The 18,148-nt window shown below is 36.4% G+C and overlaps 1 long non-coding RNA gene across 1 annotated transcript in view; it reads right to left on the reverse strand.

Moving 5' to 3' along the window:
• The window catches only part of LOC115429539 (uncharacterized), a 387,532-nt gene that overhangs the window by 76,302 nt on the left and 293,082 nt on the right, over window positions 1–18,148 (reverse strand). The window contains exon 3 of the long non-coding RNA XR_003936801.1: window positions 13,554–13,564. This is a non-coding gene — a long non-coding RNA (uncharacterized LOC115429539). The remainder of the gene's footprint in view (window positions 1–13,553; window positions 13,565–18,148) is intronic.

The raw sequence follows: 18,148 nt of genomic DNA on the forward strand, positions 1-18,148 counted from the left end.
ACCGGGTCTTTTTGGGTTAAAAATGGATATTGATCTCCAACAGAAGCCAGAAAAAATCCCAACCACATTAATTACACTGGTCAACAACAAATTTATTGTTTAAGTTTTTTGAGCTGATTTAGGATAATTTTGGTGTGCTGAATCCAAAAATCACATTAATTTTGCTCAATCAGGTCAACTTTCTGAACTATGCTACATATTGGCTTTTTAACATTTTTGCTTACATTTATGGGCATTTTCACATCATATGATAGAAAATTCTTTCATATTTCTTGCAATAAACGAGTTCTGAAGATTTTACTTTTGCCAATTTATGATTAATGTTTTTTTAATATTACAGGTGAATGAAATGGCTTCAACTAGAAGATCTTGCAAAAATAAGCCTGACGTATTCTGCTACATCTGCGGTGAATACACCATTGTACCTAACAGGAATCAAGTCACAAGTTTCATAAAGTGTGCTTATCAATCTTATTTTAGTATTAATTATTATATTTTGTGAGAAGATCAAATTTTTGAAAATCAAATTAGCAAAAAAACCTGACCTGATTGAGAAAAACAGATGTCATTTTTGGATTTAGCGGTGCAAAATGGTCCTAATTCAGTTGAAAAAACCTAGACAACTTGCAAAAAACATTTTTTTGTAACCCAGTATAATCAACTACATTAGCAAATAATTGAGATCTGCAGACTGTGGCAAGTCATTGCTGTTACTGTTGTGTTCAGCTGCACTAAATGTCTCTGTCTATTATTGGTGAGCTCACCTGAGAATTTTAGTTTGACAACTACACACCTGTTCAAAGAGCAGCAAGAGAAAAAGGTGTCATCAGTATATGTTTTCACACCCTATTTATACTACCCCTTTGTTTTACATTGTTAGCTGACGCCATGGTGCTGTGAGAGCAGTGGATCCTCTGTGTTAACACAGATCGTCTGTGTTTCATAGATGGTGGGTACATCTATAGAGCCAGGTTGTGCTTGTAAACTAAAAGCTGTGTGGAAAGACATATTTCTGTAAAAAGTAGGCCACCATCCAACACAATATTTTCAGATTGGTACTGTGGCGGGTCAGACAAGCAAGCTGTGACTCAGGAGGTAGAGTGGGTCAGTCCTCTATTAGTGGACAACCTGCAGGTCAAAATGTCCGCATGTCGAAATGTCCTGAGGCAAAACAGTGAATACCAGATGTACAATGAACCCCAACCTGCCCCCAGAGACTGTGCCACTGGTGTTTCACATGAGAGTGGAGTGATGAGAAACATTGTAAAGCCCTCTGTGTACCAAATGCAAGTCCATTTAGCATTAACAAACCTCTCTGGCAGAGGTAGTCATTTCGCAGTTATTCTCTAAGGGCGTTTTCACAATGGGTAGCCCAGTCTGTTGGACCCCAAACATTCCATGCGCGAGTACCGTACCTGAGTCCAGCTGAGAAGGTAGTCCTGGGCAGATATACAGCATTTTCCAGTACGAAATGTTGCTGTGTGAAAGCAATCCGTATCCAAGACCAAAAGTGACCTAAGCACCACGAGACCATAGACAGCGCTCCTGTTGTCTCCTAAAAAAGCCTCAGATCCGCACGGCACAGGCTCGCCTTATCGACTGAACCTGTTGGTGATATATTAGGACAACGAAGGTCGCTCTTCTTCTTTGACTCAAACAGGCTAACAGATAGACAAGTATTACCTGTGAACAGAACAGTTGCTTGGTTGAAAACGTAAAGCAGTGTTTTTCAACCTTGGGGTCGGGACACCACGTGGGGTCGCCTGGAATTCAAATGGGGTTGCCTGAAATTTGTAGTAATTGATAACAATAAAATTAAAAACTTACCAATAAAAAATATATGATGAATTGACAGAGACAATCCCAATACATAGAACACATGACAAACTGAAGCTGAAACTGAAGCACTGTGGTTCTGTTTATCTGTCAAATGTTCATTGTGGTCGGTTTCAGATGCTGCAGCTCTTTCATACTTCATAGTTTGAGTTCTTGTTTGTTCAGTATTAATTGTCAGCCTTGTAAATCCAAGCTGGACTGACTGTACATATCCTGACCAAGGAAAATAAAATTCTCACTTTGTGCAGTAATCTACACCTGGCTTTTCTGCCTCCGTCCATAATAATATACATTACCTCCAGGAGTCTGGGTCTGCTCGAGGTGTTTGCCTGTTAAAGGGAAGTTTTTCCTCGCCATTGTCACCAGTCACAAGTGTTTGCTCCTGGAGGATTCTGTTGGGTTTCTGTAAATTGGCTTAGAGTCTGGTTTTGACCAACTCTATATATAAAGTGTCATGAAATAACTTTTTGTTGCGATCTGGCGCTATATAAATAAAATTTGGTTGATTGAGTGTAGGGATGCACCGATACGAGTATCGGCATCGGCTCCGATACTCAGTGTGTGTACTTGTACTCGTACTCGTAAAAGACATCCGATACAAATCCACCGATACCACTTATAGCCGTGTGACATTCACAGTTCAGTGCAGCAGGTACGCAGCGGTGGAATAATGTGTGTGGAGTGTGAAGAGTGTGGAGATTTTTCAAAATAAATGACGGTGATAAAAGTAACGCTGACTGCAAGTAATGTTAAAGACACAGACAGATACGCAGCGTTCTGTCCGTCCTCTGCGTACATTCCATCCGTTTACCAGGTGCTGGAGGATGCATAAACAGAATGAGAATACCACCAGGAGTACAGAGCAGTGCGGACTGCTGCCAGCGGAAGTGAAAACGAAACTTATCGCTCATTTCTCTTTTCTCTTATCTCTTCCTGCTGAAGCTAAGCTTTTAAACCTTACCAGAGAAAATGCTGCAATATTAGTATCACGTTAGTGTTACCTCTGTCGTCTCCAGGTTTGTCATTACTGACTTTCTTCTTCTTCTTCTCAAAAAACTTTACTCTTCTTCGTGGTATTTGTCCAGTATGGTTAATTAATAGTGGCGCCCCCTGATGGATTAATTGAGAAATGCTCATTCCAACACATTAAATGTCAGTAGCAGCACTTTGTTCCAGTCAGACTAATGACAACGACAATAAAGCACATTTACAAAAGGAACTAAGAACTGGAATGGGGTTATTAAGTAGTCGTATCGGTACTCGCTATCGGCAAGTACTCAAATGTAAGTACTCGTACTCGGTCTGGAAAAAAGTGGTATCGGTGCATCCCTAATTGAGTGATTTGATTGGTTTTCCCCTGTAAGTCGCTTTGGAAAAAAGCAGCTGCATAAACATAAACACATAAACACATTATATAGACTAAATGTCAACTGAAATTAACATTGATTTGCAACGTAGTATACTCTTACATGATCAAAAACAAATTAATTTTAGCAAAAAAAAAGAGACTCTGTTTTGAATGTCTGGGGTTGCTAGAAATTTGTGATGTTAAAATGGGGTCACGAGCCAAAAAAGGGTGGGAACCACTGACGTAAGGGTCTGTCACTTCTGCATTTGTTGGATAGCTACAGAATTCCTTCCACACCACCACCTACTCTTTCAGCCCTGGAACACCCACTCACTCTCAGGCACGGGCTGCGGTACATGCTTGTGAACGCAACATCTGCGGGAAAGGTGTGAGCGTGTCAGGTACAGCATGGATCCAGATACCCAGTCTGAATATGCTGAAGTCAAGCCAATAGGTGAGAAACCTGCTGAATTTTCTTAAAAGAAAGCAGATGAAGTACAGAGAGAAGACTAATGAACTCAGCTTGAAGTCGCAACAAAAATTTTTACAAAACATCAGTTATTGTTTATTCAAACTGAGGAAGTATTGGAATATATGTCAGTACAACTGCACCCATAGCTAAACTTTTGCACATAGAAGACAGTCCGTATGTTTAGTAATTTCTCCTCCATGTAAACCAAACACTGCAGTTTTGACAAATCATCCATGACAGAAATGCCACAGATTAATTATATTCTTCCTGTAAGCGATTCCTTTTACTTAGATAATGTTAATACAGGATGATGGGATTGAGCCTCAGGGCTTTTAAATGTATGCGCTAAAAGAATTAGAAAATGAAAATAATGAATAAAAAAACCCTGCTACGTTTCACATTGATTAAACAAATCCTCATTACACGCCTATACTAGACCTACAGACATTTTACGTTATGAAATAAATATTTTCAGCCACTGATTCCTGTAATATTTATAGTGTCAGGACCTTTAATGTAAAACCATCCGACATGTACCCACGTATTAATGCAATATGCATTAATATTATATAGATAACAGAAAAAAAAACATACTACAAGGAGTTGGTTTACACACTGTAGATGGTCTCTGTTGACAAATTGGTATTTATAGGGTTACTATACATTTAATGTAGGCCAAGATTTTCATATTCAGCATTATAGAGGTCCTTCAACTATGTGTCAGTTAATTAAAACGGCAATATCCTTCAATATCTTGAACTGTAGAGGTCAGTTTGTAAATAATTAAAACATGGATGGAGTGTCTGACTGCTGTGCCTTAAAATCAGTGGTCTATCTATCTATCTATCTATCTATCTATCTATCTATCTATCTATCTATCTATCTATCTATCTATCTATCTATCTATCTATCTATCTATCTATCTATCTATCTATCTATCTATCTATCTATCTAAACACATAAAGCTTCGACATATCTCCATGGCCTGAAATAAAATATTTAACGTATTGTAAATTCACTTAAATTATATCCATCTGAATGTTAATTGTTGTATATTTTTCCCCACATTGACATATGAGCACTAGCATTAGTCTGTCTGCCTGATTCTCTTTATACACCAAAGTTAATGAGCTGATTTTTTTAAAGTTAAATTTGGAGTTCAAAGGGTAGAACATAAGCCACTGAAGAACTTGTTGTAGTAATGATGGGAAATCCGATTCTTTTTACCAACTCAGTTTTTTCGGTTCGTTCATCTGTTGTGAATTGATTCGGAATCGATTGATTAACCAATTAAAAAAATAAAAATAAAAATCATCACCTAGCGGGCATCAGCCATGAATTGGCGGTACCAAATTACCAAGTGTATGCTTTATCTACTACGCCACTTGACAAGCAGAAGTGTCAGTAGGTCTAACCCTTAATATCTTCCTTTTCCGTCCATCTATGAATAATGGAATGAGAAAATTATGAACTTAACCCTTTCATGCACTGGTCACTACAGTGGACAGCTATTCTACAGCTGTTTTCTTGTATACTCATGGATTTTGTCGTTCTTTTCGTTGTTGTTGTTGTTGTTGTTTTGTTTTTTTTTACATATAGCTTTATTAAAGTTTTAAGACACTACATATCTTTTCTGACATGAATTGACAACATTATGTAGATCTCTCATGAGCATAAACCCCCAGAATCACAAGCCCTCCCCATAGTTTTCACACAATTTATCAGTAAATACATGTTTCTGTGTGTCAAAAATTAAACGTGTGGTGTCCAGCTGATTGGACATTTTTGCAACTTCATGAAAAATAGGTTCATAGGCATTGTTTTTTTTTTTTTTTCTTTTTTTTTCTTTTTTTTTTTTAATTTATTTTTCAGAAGAAGATTTTCAATCACATTGTTTTTTTCATGCCTAAAGAGGAATAAAAACACTCAGGAAAAAATTTTGATTAAGGTTCTCATGATTTGTGCATGAAAGGGTTAATAATGATTTTCCACTAATATATAAACATAGAACTACTTTGTCAAAAGTTAATTTTATTTAGTATGCTTTTGACTTTTTATCTATCTATCTATCTATCTATCTATCTATCTATCTATCTATCTATCTATCTATCTATCTATCTATCTATCTATCTATCTATCTATCTATCTATCTATGCTTTGTGCTGTTGATGATCAGATCTAGTAGACAGGGTTAGGGTTGGTTACTTACGAGAAAATGAAACTAAAATTTTCCATACTTTTACTGTTGGCCTCCCGACTTCTACACCTCTCTTATACCGCTCATCTTAGACGAACTTTCCACATGTTCTATCCTATATCAACATTCACAAAGACAAAAACTAAGGGAATTTTATACATAGTTTTTTATGCGTTTTAGTTAGTTTTGTAAGCACACAATACAGTTTCAGTTAGTTATCTTTTTTTTTTCCTTTTAATTTGAGTTTTTATTTATTTCAGTAAAGGAAAATGTTTTTTTCAATTTTAGTATTTGTTAACAATAATAACCTTGGTACATACTTGACAACAGGCTATGACACAGGTTACCTGATGGAACGGGATCTTTTGAAATAAAAATAAAAAATAAAAATTCACTACAGTAACTGGTCATCAGAACAGAGATAGCTAGTAGTGTATTATGGGTATTTGTTGTGAAACATATCTACTGGCATCCGGCTAACAGGGAAAAATGTTTGTTTGGAGATGTGTTTTCCCATTCGAATAACAGATTAATTAAGAAAATAACTGGTTCAGTTTTTGGTACAGTTTACTTGTTTGTTTGTTTTTTTGTTTTTTTTAAGGTTATGCCATATGTAACAAAAATCAAATAGTTCCTGTTCCTTCACACATACAACATGTCATTATGAACAGCCAAATATACAAAGACACAAACCAGCATAGATAAGCACACAAACAAACAAACAGTGCTGTCTTAGACAAAGACAACCATAACAACAAAAACAACAGGGGATGGGGTCATATCATACATAAACAAAAAAAAAAAATCATATATAATCCATTGAAATGAGAGTAGGGGGAATCCCCCAAAGACAGCATCCAATTTTTTTTTTTCATTCCACCATAGTAGCATCATTATTATCAAGTGCGTAGTAATTCAGGTAACCTTCTATTTGTTGACCTATAGTTTACTTTTTGATCGAAACAAATGATTATGTTGCTCCCTCAGACAAACGTAACATAAAAATAGGCATTTGTTCTATTTTACAAATGACACGCTGCTGTGCAACACTTGACACACACGTCTCAAGTTGTTAACATGGGTGTTGAAAATCAGCAGGCAATATGACCGCCACGCACACAAGAGGAAACTGATGCGTTCCAGACATAATGCGGCTGCAGGACTGTGTGAGATGATGCAGGGCAGCACAGCACGGCACAGGCAGGAGTGAAAAGTAATTTCTTGGTAACGGAAATGATCTGTGTCTGTTACTATGTTGATGTCAATTAAGAGTAGCTTCTATATGACATCTAGTCATATCACATGTACTTTATGTACAGCACAGAACAGTTTTAGTTAATACAAAGTGGCTAATCTTGTCCTTTCAGGTGGTTAAAATTAATAGGCTGTTGATCATTGATCTTCTTTACAATATTTTATTTCTTTAAGGCCATTTTGAATAGTTTTAAGTGGGATAAACATTGAAAATATACAAAAACATTATTTACATCTGCATGTGTGTTAGGCCGTATCCAGTTGGCATGATGTTATTTTCTTATTTTTTTGTTCTGGACGCTCTTTAACCCATAGGGGTCTGAGCCTATTTTGGCTGTTTTTTATTTAGTACTTTTGATTTTGCCTTTATATACTAAATAAGAAAATGTTTACTATACCCATGTTTGGTATCTTTTTTTTTCAGCACAATTTCATGTATCTCATCTGCCTATTATTTTTTCACTTTAACCTAGTATATCAACATAAAACGCCAAAAAACACAAACAATATAAAATCTGATATGAAAAATGTATATAATTTATTGCATAAATAACACAAAGATGCTTAACAAACCTTTTCCAAGACTTTAAAAGTGAATATTTGTTCCAGATATTAGGTATATAAAATTAAAATTGTAATAAATTAAAACTATACTCAAATATTTGACTTAAAAGCATATCTATACATTGGCGTTTTGTCCGGTTTTCTCACCCCCCCGGTCCTCCTGAGTTCTGCATCCGGTTCAGGTGGGGGTCATCCTCACCCTTACCTGTAATGCTAATGCAGTCTGTGGATTAGAATCCGCAGATTCTGCCAGTTTTTTTCTGTTTTGAAAAAGGACAGAAAGTTACAAAGATATGGTCAGAAATGTACCGCCCCCCCCACACCTCATTTTCATACTTTTACTCATGTTTGTATGCTCCGGTTTCAAAATGTCATATCTCCGGTTGTATTTGCTCTATCAACATCAAATAAAAAGTGGGAGAGTGTTTCAAGTCTGCACTTTCAAACGCAATTGCCCCCCCACACCACTGTGTACGTGACCGACTTCTGATGCTACGATGTGTTGAAAATATCATGTGATTCAGTCACGGGCCCGTGACCATCCATGGACCCATAAGGGTTAAGGCCACTTTGAATAGTTTTAAGTGTGATAAATAGGGATGGGAATCGTTAAGAATTTAACGATTCCGATTCCATTATCGATTTTGCTTATCAATCCGATTCCTTATCGATTCTCATTGGGTGAGGGAATAAAAGAGTACAAACAGGTGTGTTTGCATTAACTGTCTTTTATATTTCCATCTCTGCACAGAAAATAGAACATATACAGTATGTACAAATAATAATAACAGATGATGCTGGGCTCGGTTAGTGGGGGGCGGTGGTAGCGGGATGCAGTGACAGTGAAACTAAAGACACTTTACTAATTCCTCTATTGCCGCATTTCTACTACGTGGAACTGGTTCGACTCGGCTTGTCTCCCGTTGCTGTGCACCTCATTTCCTTTCCCCAACCTTCGGAAACTTGTATTTGGGTACGACGTTTGTTGCCCACATCGGAACCGGAACTGGGCCCGGCGTTCACTCTGCCGCTACATTCACAAGCGCCTCTAAGTAGCGTATCAAATATGTGACATTCCTGTAAATGAATCACATGCTGTGGACAAATGTTTGAGGATATTGGAGGGATTCCAGACTTTTGAAGACATGGAAGCTTTGACAGTGTTACAAGTGGACCTGGTGTCATCTTTTTAGACCGTTTCTGCCTCAACACCATGTTGGATACGTTCCAACCAAAACAATGCAGTGTAAACATGACGTCATCACGCATGCAAATGAAGGCGGAATCGATTAGCAGAATGGTTAAGCAGGCAGGCAAACAATTCCAAGGAATCAAGCTACTGGGATCCGGTTCTCAAAAAGAACCGGTTCTCGATTCCCATCCCTAGTGATAAATGTTGAAAATATACAAAAACATCATTTACATCTGCATTTGTGTTAGGCCTGATCCAGTTGGCATGATGTTATTTTCTTATTTTTTGTTCTGGACACTCTTTAAACTGCATTGATAGTTGTGAGATAACTGTTGTTGTTGTTGATTTAATAGTGACTGATAGATCACATGACTTGGAGCATTAACCCACTGCAGCGATGTGTAACGCTTGTGGGTAAGGATGGCTATGAAGAAACTACATTTACGTTTCATCCCTAATAGTTCAACCATCTTAAAAACTGAGCTCAGACCTTTGTTGGTCACTGCAGCTACTTTTCCCCATTCAGTAGATGTTTATCTGTGTAGAAAAGTAAAACTGGAGACAATAATAAAACACTTCCCGCTGCTTATCCAAAGGCAAAATCAGTTTTACAATATGAAATCACACTCCTAAATAGACCGTGGCAAGCTATCACATACTGGTGTACAGTATATAGTTGCACAATGATTGAGTTTTATAAAACAGAATCATTTATAAACACGTCTTTACAAATCTACCAACAAGAATGCATATGGACATTTGTACTTTGTGCGTGCACAGTGTTGAATCTGCTCACAGCGGTATGCATCTGGCACCTCGTGTTGATCATTTTGACCAAGTCGTAAATGAAAAAAATGTTTCTCAGCTTGCTTGAGGTGCATCCAGTTCCTCACACGGCACCGTCTCAACAGATAAGCAGGTGTTGTATCTCTTCAACATTTCAGAATTTGTTCTGTTTCTAGATTTGTTGATCTCTTCCTTCTCCTGCAGCCATGTTTAACGATGAGAAATCAACAACTAAAAAAAAAAAAAAAAAAGGCTCATGTTTTCAGGGATTCACGTCTGGTCTGAAACTGAGGAGCTGAAGCTTTCAGGACTGTAGTTTGATCTGTCTGCTTCAGAGGACATGCTCTCCTCCATCAAACGACCACGTCTACTGTCCAAGAACTGCCATAAGTTTGGGTTCGTACTGTCCCGGTCTCTGCAGATGAGCTGCAACAGACTCTTCAAATGAAGCACAATTATTTATTTCTTTGAAAACAGTGTGGATAACAGTATTTATTACCAAAACCTGATTTCTAGTTTTTTACTTTTCTTCTTCTTTTAACTTGTCTTGTCCAGCATCCTAACAGCGGAATGGTAGTCTGGCTGCCTTTTGGGGCTGAACAAATTTGCTTTGCTAAGGGAAACTTCATAAAATAAAATATATGAGGCTCCCCTTGATATTCTACTGTCTTTATTATGAGTTTTGTTGAACCACATTTTGATGGCGGGGGGCAGGCACGACAATGAAAAAGGAGGTGACGAAGACCCTCACAAGAAAATATCAACAATACAAACAATAACAACCATGGTGACAATTATAATGGTAACAATAACTACAACCAGAACTGAGTGAACTGGGCAGAAGAGAGAAAAAAACAATTACGATAAAATAAAATAAAATAAATAAGACCTATTAACCCCCCGGTATCCCGTCCAGCAAGGCCCTTACTAAGCACCAAGTGTGCCTTTTTCGCACACTTGTGGAATAATGTCAAAAAAATTTTCGTACACTTTGTTTTTAATTCTTTTACACTTTTTTCTATTTCATCAACTTCAGCCGTAAATAAAAATACCAAATGCTCAATAATTGTCACATTTTTTAACCCTTTACATGCTGTGTTTGTAATGTAAACAAACCATTTTTTTGGATGCGAAAAGAAAAAAAAAAAAAATTCAGTATACTACATAAAAAATGGACCACATATTAGATTTTTGCAGCCTGGCATATGTCAATGATTAACTCTAACATTGGTTAATTTGGATTCTTATTTTTGGCGCTAGGTCAAATGTTCAAAAATACTAGCATCTGTCACCAAGTGTGCCAAAATGACACACCTATAAATCAAAATATTAAATATTATATATTGATTTATTTTTCTGCTCTAATTTGATTTTATTTTTGTAAAACAAGGTCAGCCCTAATCATCATACATATCAAATAATCATTCATTTTAGATTTTTTTTTTAACCCTTTAAACGATCTCTTTTGTCATAATGTCACTACATTTTTGATGCAAAAAAAACACAAAATGTTTTTTTTTTTTGTTTTTTTTGTTTTTTTCAAAATACTACATAAAAATTGGATCACATATTATTTGATTTTTGCAGCCTGACATATGTCAATGATTAACAGCAACATTAACAACATTAATAAATTAATTTAGACCCTCACCTCTCAAATGAAGCCCAGATATCAGTAAAAGCAGGATTTATGCCTTAATGGCTTACGGATCAAAAACAGTGGTTATAATGGAAGAAATAATGCGTTTTAGGCACACTTGGGAGACAGATGCTAGTCTTGTAATTTTGTTTTGTTTACAATGTGCAAATTGTAGTTGGTGGCCAGAATTTTAAAGATCAGGCACAAATGAACAACTTTTGAATTTTAACCTTATTTAAATTGTGAAAAATAATATGAAGTTTTTTAACATGAAGTGCAAAGTGTGCCTAAAAAGCACACCCAGGTACCGGAGGGTTAAAGGAGGAATATAAGAAAAGAAAGCATGAACTGAATATTATAAACTACGACTGCCCAAATAATACCAGAACAAATCTACACATCAGTTGTTCACATTAACCTCCTGCGACAGAGTGACTGCATCAGAGTAAAGCAAAGAGAACAAGGCAAAGAGACTGAGGTGCATTCAATAAAGAACACAGCCATGCATTCGTAACCACACCCCCTCCAAGGACGAGGGGCCGACAAAGAGGACCCCAAAGCCCGACCAACCAGCAGACACCGCAGACCTCTAGTTTTGATGAACTCCTCACTGGATTCAAGCTATAACATACATCACTTCTCAGAAAACGTCTTGTTCTTCGACCGCTTTGTGCTTTTACAAATTGTTAGGAATCCTGAAGCGAGAATGTATCAGTCTCTTTGTATTTGTTTCCTCAAAACAATACAGAAACCATTGACTTAATATGTAAAACTCACACTTCATCCTGACTTGTCACCTTTCTCCACTTTTGACACAAAGTAAAAGTGTTGTAACAGTTCCAAGATGCTTTTCTGTCACAGCTTAGGTGTTAAAGTCTAAAACACTTCAAGAAGCCATTTCGTTGCATCATAAAGTTACATACACTTTGTAAGGTTTTTGCAGTATTTGGGTAAAAAAAAAAAAAAAAGAAAAGAAAAGGAAAAATAGAAGTAGTGAGCAAATATCCTGTTTTTCAATAATAGAATCAGAATCAGTTTCTTTGCCATTTGCAGAAAAACTGCATTGGAAAACGAGTTGCAAGAGCTCAGCATAAAAATACATAAAAGACAGTACAAAGTAAAAAAAACAATGAAAAATTACATGAATAAGAATAATAAAAAGACAGGTGCCCCCGTAGGTCAACCAACACTCACTTGGACAAAGATAGATAGATAGATAGATAGATAGATAGATAGATAGATAGATAGATAGATAGATAGATAGATAGATAGATAGATAGATAGATAGATAGATAGATAGATAGATAGATAGATAGATAGATAGATAGATAGATAGATTTACTTTATTAATCCCCTAGGGGAAATACAAAATGCGGTCACCGCTCCACAAACACAGCCACACCACATCAACACACAAATAAATCCAGAGTATAAGTAGCTGTGAATAACTTAGATTAAAAAGAGGTAGACTTAAAAGACAAGATGTGTTTTCTACCTGTCACATAAAAACATAAAAGCATAAAAACATAAAAACTTAAAAAACATTAAATCAAAGAAACCCACCCGAGGACTGAAGTGCATGAATATAAAGTGCGTTTTTTATACACAAATACAAAACTAAAACATACACCATACATTGTTAAGTATGTGAAATGAAGTTGTTTAGGCTACGCACAGAACTGGGAAACAAACTGTTGGCACACCGAGAGGTAGAACATTTGATAGAACGATAGCGTTTGCCGGATGAAGACCATTACATCAGAAGGCCGTTCACATAAGAACGGCCTCCACGTGGGCAAGTGTCGCTTTTTGTTCTGAGCCCAGCTACACATCCAAGAAAAGTAGCTTGGCTTACTTTAAAAGCCAATGTACATCAATATATTACACTAATATAATACCACCCCTCCCTACAGGTTTTAATGTCTTTTCTTGGCAGCAGAAACACATACCAGGTCTGTCTCTTTAATGTCTGTGCTGTATCTTTGCCAGAAGCACCTCAGTGGAGATTTAGAGGCTTGATGTAAAAGAGAGACAACTCCACATCACTTTACATTCCAACGGAAAGATAGCTCTTTGTGTTATGTCTCATGAAGTTTTCAAGTCTGAAGGGAAATTTATCAGTATTTTGGATTTTATTAAAACATCTGGGACTAACAAAGTTAGGGTTGAGGAAAAAAAAAAAAAGAAACAAAATACTTTCATCCCTAAAAATGTTCTTTTACTCCACCGGATTTTAACTAAAATGGAGAACTTTTATGAACATACAATATCTGAACCTTCTTCTTCGTAGTGGTAGTAGTAATAGTAGTACTAGTAGTACTAGTAATGGTAGTACATGACTTGAAGGTGCCCTGCCACACAAAACTGTTTTTACTTGCATTTTTGAAATATGTTAGGTCCATAGGTGTTTGTGTTTTGTAATGGATTTCATTCATTTCATTCATTCATTTGTTTGTTTATTTCAAGCATTTACAACATGTGTGTCAAACTCAAGGCCTGCGATCCACATCCGGCCCGGCGTTCGATTATATCCGGCCCACAAGATCATTTTATATAGATGTATTATTATTGTTATTAACGGCCTGGCAATATGAAGCGCTGATAACACAAACTACAGATCCCATAATGCAGCGCTTCAGCTGCCTTGCCGAACACTGCTTGCTGATAAACTGAGTGCACTGCGCACTGAGTTTACGCGGCGCTTTGGTGACTTTGAAGTGCAAAAAAAGAATTTCGAGCTGCTTTGTAACTCATTTGCCGTTGACGTGGAAACTGCGCCTGCACAGATGCAGGTGGAGCTGATTGAGCTGCAGTGGAATGGGACTCTAAAGGCAAAGTACGACACTGTAGGGCCCACACGGTTTATTCGCTCCATTCTGGAAGCAATGCCTCAGCTCTGTCTACATGCAGCTCGAACCTTGTGCATGTTTGGTAGCACATATCTGTGTGAGAAGCTGTTCTCAGTGATGAAGATTAACAAAACAACACACAGAAGTCGTCTCAGTGATGAACACTTGCAGTCCATCCTGAGAATCTCCACAACACTGGACCTCACACCAAACCTAAACCAACTTGTTGCCAAAAAAAGATGCCAAGCGTCAGGCTCTGACAAAATGGCATAAGAGCAAAGAAAATGGAATTTTTTATTTGTTGTCATTTTAACTTTTGCTGAAAATCACAAATTTTATTTATATTTCCAGTGTTTTTTTTTTTGCAGCACGCTCATATTTTGAATTTGTTTAATTTTGACAGCATATATTTTCATGTGGAGCAAAATCTTTCTAGATATTTAAAGTTTAAGTTTATTTTTATAAAATGGCATAAGAGCAAAGAAATTTCAGTGTTTTGATTCATTGTTATTTTAACATTTACTTAAAAGCACAATTTTTTTTTTTTTTCTTTTTCAGGATTTTTTGCAGCATGTTCATATTGCTAACTTGTATAATTTTGACAGGATATATTTTTATGGAGAGCAAACTATTTTAAGTTATCTAAGGTTTAAGTTTATTTATTCTGGAATATTATTCCTGTCTGTTTTTATTCATATTTATGTTAAAAAAAAATTCATTTTTGTGTGTTCAATAAATCTTTATCTTGTTCGGCCCACGACCTGAAGTATACTTTGAGTTTTGGCCCCCTGTGCGATTCAGTTTGACACCCCTGATTTACAGAATACATCCAAATTCAAAATTCCAAAATCATTCATCCACACTCGAAAAGGAGTGGGAAGAAGAAAAACTTCTTTAATCCCACCCCCACTGTCATCATCAAATAACTTAACATAATAACGTTTTAAATCCTCACTCCTGTCCTTAGACTTCAAGCCTGAACAATGAACAAAAAAATAGGCCTATACCAAATTAGAATGAACTCATTTAACGGTTTGTACATGATAGAACCAAAATATGTGTGAAAAATAGAAACAATAAAATTTGAAAATGAACCGCCACCTCCTCTGTCTGCTATTGCCACTGAAAAAAATAAATAAATAAAAAATAAGCAAAGAAATCAAGTCAGTTATTAAAGCTGGTCAGTGTGACATGTTAATGAATGAGCTCATTACTATTCATGAGCTCGCCCGGGTGAGACCACGCCCACAGAATGAGTCTAGCTTAGTGACAGTTTTCGTAAACAAGCTGGGGTTCCATAAAGGTGGGGGCAAACATGACACGGAACTACGCGGGAACCCTATTTCTTGTTGTATCTTAATAATAGATAAAGTTAAGTGAGATAATATAAACATGCATGCTCATTTCTAAAACACGCTGTAAGTTGATTTTGCCATTGGCTCTCGTGCCTTAGTACCTCTACAGGGGTTGGACAAAATAATGGAAACACCTTAAAAAATCAACAAAATATAATTTAATATGGTGTAGGTCCGCCTTTTGCGGCGATTACAGCCTCAATTCTCCGAGGTATTGATTCATACAACTTGTGAATTGTTTCCAAAGGAATTTTAAGCCATTCTTCAGTTAGAATACCCTCCAACTCTTTTAGAGATGATGGCGGTGGAAATCGACGTCTTACTTGAATCTCTAAAACTGACCATAAATGCTCAATAATGTTGAGGTCTGGGGACTGTGCCGGCCATACGAGATGCTCAACTTCATTAGAATGTTCCTCATGCCATTCTTTAACAATTCTAGCTGTATGGATTGGGGCATTATCATCTTGAGGTGAAGGTGTTTCCATTATTTTGTCCAACCCCTGTAGATCAGTGTTTTTCAACCATGGGGTCGAAACCCCACGTGGGGTCACCTGGAATTCAAATGGGGTCACCTGAAATTTCTAGTAATTGATAAAAAAAAAAAAAAAACTTACTAATAAAAAATATATGGTGTGTTGAGAGAGACAATCCCAATCCATAAAAGACATGACAAACTGTGAAGCTGAAACTGAAGCACTGTGGTACTGTTTATCTGTCAAATGTTCACTGTGGTCGGTTTCAGATGCTGCAGCTCTTTCATAATTCATAGTTTGAGTTCTTGTTTGTTCAGTATTAATTGTCAGCCTTGTAAATCCAAACTGGACTGACTGTACATATCCTGACCAAGGAAAATAAAATTCTCACTTTGTGCAGTAATCTACACCTGGCTTTTCTGCCTCCGTCCATAATAATATACATTATATAGGCTAAATGTCGTCTGAAATTAATGTTTATTTGCAACATAGTATAGCAAACTATTGCATGAAGAAAAACAAATTAATTTTAGCAAAAAAAAGTGTCCGTTTTGAATGTCTGGGGTCGTCAGAAATGTGTGATGTTAAACTGGGGTCACGAGCCAAAAAAGGTTGGGAACCACTGCTCTAGATGTTAAGTCCCTTCTGTCTAGTCCAGGGGTGTCAAACTCATTTTCGTTCAGGGGCCACATTCAGCCCAATTTGATCTCAAGTGGGCTGGACCAGTAAAATAATAACAGTGAAAAAAAGTAAAATTATACTATGATCAAGTTTACATCTGCAAAGCTTCCTAAAAAATCTGAATAACATAAACAACTTAAATTGTCTTAAGAAAAACAAGAGCAATTTTTACAATATTATGCCTCGGTTTGTCAGTTTATCATTTACACATGTGCATTACAATCGCACAAAACATTGAGTAACATGCAGAATATTGGTAAAACTGTATTTACTTTTCTTAAGACATTTCTGTTTGTTCAGGTTATTCAAATTTTTTGTTAACGTATAGTTTGGTAATGTAAACGTTTTCATGTAATTTAACTTTTTTACACCAAAAAACAGAGAAAATTTAGGGTTGTCATTATTTATAGGTTATTATGACAATATTTTACTGGTTCTGACCCACTTAAAATCTAATTGAACTGTATGTGTCTGTATGTGAAACCTGAAATAAAATGATTTTGACACCATTGATTAATATCTTCAGTGTGATTTTTGCATTTCACAAATTCATCCCGCGGGCCAAATTGGACCCTTTGGCGGGCCGGATTTGGCCCCCGGGCCGCATGTTTGACACCTGTGGTCTAGTCTGTATATATTTGTGTGTCCATATGTTTTGTGTATGTTGTGTGTATTCTTGTAGGTTATGTATGCATTTTTATTTTTTGTGTGTGTAATTACCCTTACTTTTTTTTTTTCCTTTTTTATCTTTATACCATCACTGTGTTCTTCGGTATCTCATGACACGTTCTTATGTCTTGGGCTCACTGTTGGTATTCTTGCACTGAGAATCCATTCCATTAATATTGTATAACCTAAAATACCTCTGTTCGATTTAATTTGTTAAATGAAAATGAAAATAAAAACTTGATCGCGTAACAAAAAAAAAAAAAAAAAAAAGAATGCTCATTTCTGCAAAAACAAAAAAACCTAAAGGTGGCCTTTTGCTTTCTCAAACATGTGATCTGTGTAAACAACAACATACAGGGTGGGGAAGCAAAATTAACAATATTTTGAGGCAGGGATTGAAAGACAGTGTATGACCAATTAGTTTATTGAAAGTCATGAGAATTTATTTGCCACAAGAAAATGTACATAATAGAAAATGTTTTTATTCTATGTGTCCTCCTTCTTTCTCAATAACTGCCTTCACACACTTCCTGAAACTTGCGCAAGTGTTCCTCAAATATTCGGGTGACAACTTCTCCCATTCTTCTTTAATAGTATCTTTAAGAAAGTCCACATTGCTGTGTGATGTTCTATTGGTAGCATGTTCTAAAACGCCCCAAATAGCAGAATCCAGAGGGTTTAGATCTGGGCTAGAAGGCGGCCATAAACATGATTCCCAAAAATTGCTAAAGTTGGATTTGTTGCTGTTGTCAACAAGTGTTTTGGTGTTCTTGTGTAAGATTTTAACTTTAAATCATATTTTACTGCATTTCTAACGGTCTTGTTGTCTA

The sequence above is a fragment of the Sphaeramia orbicularis genome, chromosome 1, assembly GCF_902148855.1.
Source record: "Sphaeramia orbicularis chromosome 1, fSphaOr1.1, whole genome shotgun sequence".
In the NCBI taxonomy this organism is placed as follows: domain Eukaryota; kingdom Metazoa; phylum Chordata; class Actinopteri; order Kurtiformes; family Apogonidae; genus Sphaeramia; species Sphaeramia orbicularis.